Source organism: Aegilops tauschii, chromosome 6 (genome assembly GCF_002575655.3).
Source record: "Aegilops tauschii subsp. strangulata cultivar AL8/78 chromosome 6, Aet v6.0, whole genome shotgun sequence".
Classification (NCBI taxonomy): Eukaryota; Viridiplantae; Streptophyta; class Magnoliopsida; order Poales; family Poaceae; genus Aegilops; species Aegilops tauschii.
In genome coordinates this window covers 435856709-435866892 of record NC_053040.3, presented here as the reverse complement: position 1 = coordinate 435866892, position 10184 = coordinate 435856709, and the positions used below count along the sequence as shown (strand labels likewise).

Below are 10184 nucleotides of genomic sequence, written 5' to 3'. Positions count from 1 at the left end.
AGACTAACGTTGCCAGGACCAAAGAAAGCTCTGGTCATTGTTTCTACAAGTGCTGCGATATGATGTAAGCAGATTTGTGTTTTTTTTCAGTTCATGCTTTATGCCGCACCACCAATCTCATCTTCTTACTGAACAATGTCTCTGCTGAATCCTTTTCTGTCGCAGCCTTGCCATTTCTTTGACTTCCAGCAGGCTTACTTCAGGAGGCTCTCTCCTCAGCAGGTTGCGCGTGTTGTGCAGCAGGCCATGGGTCACCACCCCGCGCAGATGCTTGGTGCTCAAAATCCACATCAGGCTCAGCAGGGCAACGGTCCAGTGCAGATACATCCTCAACCAAACCATCTCCAGATCCAGGCACCACCGTCGTCGCAGCATGAGCTGGTCAACCATGTGATTAAGGCCGGCAGCCGCCGTCGCCGCTACATCAGGGTCCCAAGCACTAGCAATCATAGCTGTTCTGTTAGCAGCATGCTTAGGCCCTCATTGGATTGGTGTTTCACAGCGCCATACCACTATAATATATACGGATCTCGATCCGTCGTTTTCTTTTCCATGCAAAAATCAATCAAGTGTGGCCGATATTATACACCTTTAAAAAAATATAGGTGTATAAAAATACACCGATGCCAAGCGGGGCCATAATGTTCTTGTTCTTTTGTTCTGGCAATTTACTTGGGTTCGTCCAATTAGCTTGCAAAAAAAAACTCCACCACGTACTCTAGTTTGTATTATCATCCCCTGGCAGGGGCGTTTGTACTGAAGGGTGGCACCCTCAACCAGTCAACCTCTAAGCATGTTTCCTCTAGGACAATGCATTTGCCTATCAGAAATTAATGAATATCATGTGTGACCAATGAATTCTGTTTTTGTTATACAGCTGTCATGTCTCTAACCACAAGAGGAACAAGCGTGGAGCAAATGCTTACTTGAACACACTAGAAAATCCTCGATAACCAACATTTTAAATAGTAGATTTCATATTTCTGCAACTCATTTTCAGCAACTCCAAGCGGCATTGTGCATGTCATCCAGCGGTTTCCTTCCATGCCACAGTTTTTGCATTTGCCAGGCTTCCCTGGTTTCTTCGGAGCATCGTCTCTGTCCAGGCAGGTAGTGCGCTTATGTCCCTCTCAAAGACATATGCTAAAGAATCTTCTCCACTTGCTCAGACCCTCATAAGCCGCCTTTTCGCTGCCATTTGTTGGCCTGCCGACCTCTTGTTGCTTATCAGGAGGCGCTAGGCCTTGAAGGGCATTCCATCATTGTTATCTTGGTTACCATTATCAGCACCAACATAGTAAACCAATCTACCCAGTTCGAGTCTCTCATTATGGTCTTAAAAACCTAAACCATCCCTCTTCGCTGCCAATGGTGCGCTCATCGTGTGTTCAAATGCTTCGGCACTCGCGTTGCCCGTCCGCACGACCTGCATAGCTTTCAGGTAAGTGTTGAGTGTCTGCATGTGAATGACAATTTCACTGAATTATCCTTCTGATGTTGAACCAGGTCCAAGGGGAGTATGTCCCTCCCTGGTCCAGCAATTCGCAATAAGCTTCACCGGGATCTCCTCCAGAAGAAGTATGTTCATGACCTGTCCCAGCAGAATTTTGTGATCAATCAAGTATCTTCCTAGGGGTACGAGTCGGATCTAGCAGCTTCTTTTCATGTAGGAAAACATCTTACTATGCATGTATCGTACTAGTGAACAAGTTCTTACCCGCAAAACATGGCTGCACAACATTCCAGTGTGCTCGAATTGTCCACACTCGCATGTAAACTCGGACCGGTCATCACTGACCGTGAGTACTCAACCCTGCTCCACTTCTCTCTTCTTGACGCATTGTTGTGTGTTGTAATATACTTCTCCATCTTCTCCACCTCGGTAACATTGTAAGATGTTCCTTCAATCAGTAGCCGACCAAACTCCTCAAACATAGCTCTTGTGTAATTTTTACTTGCATGTCGCTCTACAGTCAAATTTTTCCTCCGAACTGCCCGACCCTGAAATGTTTTGGTGTTAGCCGTTCTCATGAAATGTTAATTACCTAACTATAAAACTAGTATACATGACACCAGTACAGTTCATAAAGAAATTATGCACCAACAATTCAAAATTTGTCTTACAATCATTGTCCTCTTCTCGTCGTAGCTCTCTCACGCTCCCGATCAAGTTGCACCCTCATATACTGCTTAACAAATGCATGCATTGGGCTGGCATGTATGTCTTCATCATGTTATTGGCGCTCTCGCTGCGTTGCGTGCTCGTCATCTTGGCACAGAAAACCCCCTTGAAATATGGCTTTGCCCATTTCTTCCTGATTTCATATATCTTGGTCATGTACGGGTGCTTCACAAATCATACTTATCTAATAGCATAGCCCACGCAGTCTCAAATTCATCTTCAGTTAACATGTGATTGACAACCTTGTAATACTCAGCCTGGAACTCGCCCTTCTTCGTGTATAAAGGATTATGCTGTGGAAATGACCGCTAAGTGTTAACACCCACAAACAACGCAAATTGCATATCATACAGGTTTGTCCTGTATGTGCTAATGTAGTGTCAGATGTGACCACGTCCCCAAAGATCATGCATTAGCTTAATAATATACTGTGTACTGAATTGAGCTTGTACAAATTGGAAAATACAGACTAAGGCTGGGCAGTGCGCCACCAGACCGGACCCAAAAGTGACCACTTCTACTGTACTGCTTACTTTTCTGTTCAAATAATATTCAGATGCAAAATGGTTCAGGAACAGATATTTCAATTTATATTTGCGCTAATTGTTAGGACTGAACTTTTTCTCCTACCATTCCTGCACTCGTATCAAGCACAGAAAGGCAAAAAGGCAGGGCGCTGATTCTCACCTTTTTGTCAAGGTTCACTCTGTCAGTTGACTGGGTAGAGCTTGTCGCAGAAGCATCTTTCCGCCGACGAACGTCTCCGCGCTGTCCGCCACGGCTCTCGCCGCCGAGCTGTTGGCCACAACTAGAATTTGCATTTGAGTCCGCTGGGATGCCCAGGTCCTCCTCGTTCTGCGGCAACAAGGCAAGGGGAACCGGATCTGGGTGCTTAGGTTGTCGGCGAACTCCTCCCGCAACGAAAACCTGAAAGCCGGCCGGCAGAACGGACAACGACATGGCCCGTCGTCAACTATCTTTCACAGAAAAATGGCAGATCTCAGATTATAAGAAAGAACATTGCGGATCTGCATCAACTAACCTGTAAATGGCATCTAGAAGGAACTCTAGGCCAGAATCTTCCATTTTTTCCTTCCTCGCCGGGGGGACAATGGGCGCCGCCGCAAATGGCCTTCAAAGTGGAAGATCAAAAAAGAGATAGCCCTGGGTTGGGCGAATCGGCCGCATGACGAGGGTTTCAGAAAGAACCAGCTCGTTCGGGGCCGCCGCTTCGCCCGTCTCTTCCCTAACGTGACGTGCGTCCTATCTGATCCAGGGCTCGGTTTCGTTCCTAACGATCTGGTCCACGGACCAGAAAGCCCACCCGACCCCGCCGTCCCACCGATACGGCCTGGGCCCACCGTAGCACAACTGTTCCGCCCTGTATATCGGCGTATTCCTCTGTTTCCACGATTTCTTTCACATGTGTCAGCCCGCTTTTCTCGGATCCCGAGCCAGGAATTGACGCCAGCGATTTCGGGAGCATATGCGCTCGGGCACGAATTGCCGCTTCCACTCATATCCCTCTTTAAAATCTTTCAGCATGGTGCATAGGTTTTGTAAGATGTTTTAAGGCCCAAATACGTTCACTTCTCTCCTTTGGGCGTCATCCTATTCCAAAAAAAAGTCTCTCATTGCAACAAAAGTGTGTTCTAAAAACATGCAACAAAGTGTCAGGTAAATGCACATGGACCGGTCCAGGTGTCGATTTTTCTATGGCGTATTTTTTTGGTATCTTCAATTCAGTGGTTTTCTTTCGGGTCTTTTGGGGTTTTTATTTTGGTTTTATTCTTGACATATATATTTTTGTTGTAATTTTATAAATATTTTTTGGAACTTTTTTATGAAGTATTTAAGCATTATTTGTGAAATTATGATTTCTATAAATGCACGTACATTTTAAAATTATGAGAATATTTTTATTCAATTTGAGAACATTTTTCAAATTTTCATGAGTGATTCTTAAATTCATGAATCTTTTAAATTTTGTGCCCATTTTTACAAAATACAAAAGTTTATTTGTATTTGTCATTATTTTTAAAATTCCTATAAAATTTATATTGTTAAAATCAATCTAAGTAATCGAAAACTATTTTTTAGGATAATCGGCTGAAACCCCATAAAGAAGAAGAAAGTAAATTAGGAGGGAATTGCACCGTGCGACACACGAAGCTCCCCCATGTGTTTATATTGTTTGGTTAATGTTCATAGCACTCATGTGCAACATATTTCTCTTGAGTATATTGTTGGAAATATGCCCTAGAGGCAATAATAAAATAGTTATTATTATATTTCCTTGTTCATGATAATTGTCTACTGTTCATGCTATAATTGTATTAACCAGAAACCGTAATACATGTGTGAATACATAGACTACAACATGTCCCTAGTAAGCCTCTAGTTGACTAGCTCGTTGATCAATAGATGGTTGTGGTTTCCTGACCATGGACATTGGATGTCGTTGATAACGGGATCACATCATTAGGAGAATGATGTGATGGACAAGACCCAATCCTAAGCATAGCACAAGATCATGTAGTTCGTTTGCTAAGATATTTTCTAATGTCAAGTATCATTTCCTTAGACCATGAGATTGTGCAACTCCCGGATACCGTAGGAATGCTTTGGGTGTATCAAATGTCACAACGTAACTGGGTGGCTATAAAGGTGCACTACAGGTATCTCCGAAAGTGTCTGTTGGGTTGGCACGGATCGAGACTGGGATTTGTCACTCCGTATGACGGAGAGGTATCTCTGGGCCCACTCGGTAATGCATCATCATAATGAGCTCAATGTGACTAAGGAGTTAGCCACGGGATCATGCGTTACGGAACGAGTAAAGAGAATTGTCGATAACGAGATTGAACGAGGTATGGGGATACCGACGATCGAATCTCGGGCAAGTAACATACCGATAGACAAAGGGAATTGTATACGGGATTAATTGAATCCCCGACATCATGGTTCATCCGATGAGATCATCGTGGAACATGTGGGAGCCAACATGGGTATCCAGATCCCGCTGTTGGTTATTGGCCGGAGAGATGTCTTGGTGATGTCTGCATGGTTCCCGAATCCGTAGGGTCTACACACTTAAAGTTCGGTGACGCTAGAGTTGTTATGGGAAATTGTATGTGGTTACCGAAGGTTGTTAGGAGTCCCGGATGAGATCCCGGACGTCACGAGGAGTTCCGGAGGTGAAGATTTATATATGGGAAGTCCAGTTTCAGTCGCCGGAATGGTTTCGGGGGTTATCGGTATTGTACCGGGACCACCGAAAGGTTTCTGGGGGTCCACCGGGTGGGGCCACCTGCCCCGGGGGACTTAATGGGCTGAATATGGGAGGGAACCAGCCCCCTAGTGGGCTGGTGCGCCCCCTCCAAGGGCCCAAGGCGCCTAGGGTTGGAAACCCTAGGGGAGGGGGCGCCTCCCACCTTGCTTGGGGGGCAAGTCTCCCCCCTGGCCGCCGCCGCCCCTCTAGATGCATGTAGGGGGTCGGCCCCCTCTTCCCTTCCCCCTATAAATAGTGGGGGGTGGGAGGGCAGCCGCACCCCTTCCCCTGGCGGAGCCCCTCCCTCCTCCAACACCCCTCCTCCTCCGTAGTGCTTGGCGAAGCCCTGCAGGAGGACCGCAAGCTCCACCACCACGCCGTCGTGCTGCCGGAGCTCTCCCTCAACTTCTCCTCTCCCCTTGCTGGATCAAGAAGGAGGAGACGTCCCGGGCTATACGTGTGTTGAACGCGGAGGCGCCGTCCGTTCAGCGCTAGATCGGATCTTCCGCGATTTGAATCGTCGCGAGTACGACTCCATCAACCGCGTTGTTGTAACGCTTCCGCTTAGCGATTTTCAAGGGTATGAAGATGCACTCCCTCTCTCTCTCGTTGCTAGTATCTCCTAGATTGATCTTGGTGACACGTAGAAACTTTCGAAATATTACTACGCTCCCCAACATATATCTACATCAATTAGATGCCCTTTTCTGTTGTCTGTGGAGATTAATTTTGTCGCAGCCGAAGTCAATTTTTGTGGACATTGTTAGTGCGAATTTTGTTCAGGATTGCACCACTACAGTATTGGGATTTTGAAAAGCCAAAAGAAAAACATTTATGTACCACACCTCTTTAGGGGCCTCGAAGCAGACTTTAGCATTATGGAGAAGCGGGGGTTTGGAGGCGCTGCAGAAGTTTTGGCAGTATGGACGGGGAGCAGCGTGTCAGAGAAGGTGCAGGAGAAGAGGGAGAAGTGTTGGGGTGGAGGGGGGTGATCCATTTCTGAGGAGTTAAGCCCATGTTTAAGGCCCAAAATACGTTGACTTCTCTCCTTTGGGGGTCCTCCTATTCCAAAAAACATCTCTCAGTGCAACAAAAGTGTCTGTTTAAAAAAATGCAACAAAGTGTGGGATAAACGGACATGCACTGGTCCACGGGCCGATTTTTCTGTGGCATGTGTTCTTTGATATCTTCAATTTGATGGTTTTCGTTCGGGTCTTTTGGGGTTTTTATTTTGGTTGTAATTTTTAAAATATTTTTTTAGAATTTTCTTATGAAATATGTAAGCATTATTTATTAAATGATGATTTTTATAAATGCATATATTTTAAAAATATGATAACACTTTTTATTAAATTTGAGAACAATTTTTAATATTTCATGAGTGATTCTTAAATTCATGAATATTTTAAATTTCGTGCCCATTTTTTAAAAAGTTACGAACGTTTATTTGTATATGTCATTATTTAAAATTCCTATAAACTTTATATTGTTAAAATCAATCAAAGTAATCCAAAACTATCTTTTAAGGATAATCGGCGGAAACCCCGGAAAGAAGAAGAAAGAAAATCAGGAGGGAATTGCATCATGCGGCACAAGAAGCTCCCTCGTGATTTTATAACTTTATATTGTTTGGTTAATGTTCATACCACTCATGTCCAACATATTTCTCTGGAGTATATCTACATCAATTAGATGCCCTTTTTTCTGTGGAGATTAATCTTGTCGCGACCGAAGTCAATTTTTGTGGACATTGTTAGTGCGAATTTTGTTCATAGTTGCATCCCTAGGGTATTAGAGTTTTGAAAAGCCAAAAAAAACATTTCCTGTACCACACCTCTTTAGGGGTCTCGAAGCAGACTTTAGCATTCAATGGAGCTGATAGCCATGTACTCACATGCACATGTACGATGCATTTTCCTAGATATTGTTTTAACTTATATGGAGTATGTCCCAAATTATGTTGAGATTATGTTGTCTTTGTCGTGGTTATTGTGTCCACGAGAACCAACACCACGAGTCTCCGTTTTTTGGTCTCGTGGATCGAGGGCCCTAAGCAGTCATGTTATTGTCCAGTGCATTAGCCCATTTGGGCGGTGTGGTGGTGAAGGTAAGTAAACATGAACATAAGTTGGGTCGGGCCCGGCTTGAAAAAACCCGAACCCCTTAATGGCAAACCCAAGCTTGGTCTGAAGCCTGCAAATGTTCCTTTTCTCAAGCCCGAGATCGAATAGAACGTTGTGTTTAGGTGTGCATGCGTGTAAGCCCAACCTGGAAATCTGGATACTGAAGCCCGAGCCCTTCCGAGCTCACTTTTGAGCTGCAAAAGAAACACGGCCCGGTTTTGGGTTTTTTCGGACCGGGGTGCCTATGATCGGGTTAGTGTCAAGTATGCTTTGCGCAGTTGTTCTCACGTTTTAGCTACCGAGTATGAGCCTCCACAATAGCAATACACCTCGCGGTGATACACACGCACAGCCCTCCCACGCGCCCCCGCACCCACGCCGGCGGCCACTCCGGCCCCGGCGTCCACCAGCCTCGGCGCAGGCCGCTCCGGCCCGCCGACCAACACTAGCCATGGCCTCCCCCCTTCCTCCGCCGTCGGTCGTTCGCGCGAGGTCTGCTGGCTGGAGTCGAGCCCGTCGTCGGCCGGCTCTCCGCTGACCTCCTACCGACAGGCGCTCTGCCGGACGGCCGCACCGTCCCCGCCCGTCTCCCCTCTGGCCCTGAGCCCCCCACCTTCTTCGACGGACCCCTCTCCGCCGCCCGCCCGCCCCTCCATCCAGTCCGAGATCTACCGGCCTATGGAGGACGCGCCGGCGCTGCGGGACGACTGGCAGATGGCGCAGGGCCGAAAGCGGCCGCGTCAGCCATGTACTCACATGCACATGTACGATGCATTTTCCTAGATATTGTTTTAACTTATATGGAGTATGTCCCAAATTATGTTGAGATTATGTTGTCTTTGTCGTGGTTATTGTGTCCACGAGAACCAACACCACGAGTCTCCGTTTTTTGGTCTCGTGGATCGAGGGCCCTAAGCAGTCATGTTATTGTCCAGTGCATTAGCCCATTTGGGCGGTGTGGTGGTGAAGGTAAGTAAACATGAACATAAGTTGGGTCGGGCCCGGCTTGAAAAAACCCGAACCCCTTAATGGCAAACCCAAGCTTGGTCTGAAGCCTGCAAATGTTCCTTTTCTCAAGCCCGAGATCGAATAGAACGTTGTGTTTAGGTGTGCATGCGTGTAAGCCCAGCCTGGAAATCTGGATACTGAAGCCCGAGCCCTTCCGAGCTCACTTTTGAGCTGCAAAAGAAACACGGCCCGGTTTTGGGTTTTTTTGGACCGGGGTGCCTATGATCGGGTTAGTGTCAAGTATGCTTTGCGCAGTTGTTCTCACGTTTTAGCTACCGAGTATGAGCCTCCACAATAGCAATACACCTCGCGGTGATACACACGCACAGCCCTCCAACGCGCCCCCGCACCCACGCCGGCGGCCACTCCGGCCCCGGCGTCCACCAACCTCGGCGCAGGCCGCTCCGGCCCGCCGACCACCACTAGCCATGGCCTCCCTCCTTCCTCCGCCGTCGGTCGTTCGCGCGAGGTCCGCTGGCTGGAGTCGAGCCCGTCGTCGGCCGGCTCTCCGCCGACCTCCTACCGACAGGCGCTCTGCCGGACGGCCGCATCGTCCCCGCCCGTCTCCCCTCTGGCCCTGAGCCCCCCACCTTCTTTGACGGACCCCTCTCCGCCGCCCGCCCGCCCCTCCATCCAGTCCGAGATCTACCGGCCTATGGAGGACGCGCCGGCACTGCGGGACGACTGGCAGATGGCGCAGGGCCGAAAGCGGCCGCGTCAGCGCCCCCCCCCCCCCCCCCGCCGCCGCCGCCCGCGTCGCGGCCCTGGTGAGCTCCCGCGCTGCTTCAGCACGACGCACCCCCGCTCCGAGTGCCGGCGAGACATCTGTTGCGCGTGCTGCCGTTTCTTTGGCCACAAGGCCAAGGACTGCACCGCCCAGCTCTCCTGCGCCTCGTCCTCGTCCGGTGGCTCGGTCCCTCCTCCGCAGCGCTACCGTCTCCTGCCGCACGCCGATGACTCTGGCCGTGCCCCGTCCCCGCCCAACACCAACCCCCGCGCTCTCCGGGTCGGCGGCGACCACGCGCTCTTCCTCCAGTCTGCCAACGCCCGCGTCCTCCGGGCAGGCAACCACGGCGCCACTGGCCCCCTCCTCCGACCTGGCGGCCACCACAAGCTCCAGCTTCGACCTGCCTTCACCCGCGTCCTCCGGGCCGGCAGCGTCCCTCCGCTCAAGCTCGGACCTCCCGTCGTCCGCGCCCTCCAGGCTTGTTTCGCCGGCGGGCTCCTCCTCCTCCAGGAACACTCCCCTCTCCGGACACCCCGCCCGTAGGCCAGCGGCGGCTATCTGCTACCACCCCCGCTCTGAGGAGATGATCGCCGCCGAGCGCGCTCTCGTCGCCACGGTAGCTGGATGCCGCTCGGGCATCTACCCTGATGAGGTCGCCGACACCCTTCGTGCCCAGTTCGAGCTTGCTGATGGTGACTTCTCGGTGCACCGCCACGCTCCGGAAGATTTCCTCATTCGCTTCCGCACCCTCGCCATTCGAGGCCGCGTCGCCGCCTCGCCCGTCCGCACCCCTCGGTTCCGGCATCTTCTACACCCCTGGGGCAGGACCGCGGGCTCCGAGCCGGTTCGTGCCCTGTTCCTCCTCTCCCTGGA

At 49.6% G+C, this 10184-nt stretch overlaps 1 long non-coding RNA gene across 1 annotated transcript; it reads right to left on the bottom strand.

The window, feature by feature from the left end:
- Positions 1–833: 833 nt before the first annotated feature.
- On the bottom strand, positions 834–3456 carry LOC109751057 (uncharacterized). Its single transcript, XR_012188091.1, has 6 exons — positions 3225–3456; positions 2870–3109; positions 2425–2475; positions 2125–2315; positions 1718–2001; positions 834–1591 (listed from the first exon to the last, which is right to left on the bottom strand). It is a non-coding gene; the product is annotated as an uncharacterized lncRNA (long non-coding RNA).
- Between the last annotated feature and the right edge of the window lie 6728 nt (positions 3457–10184).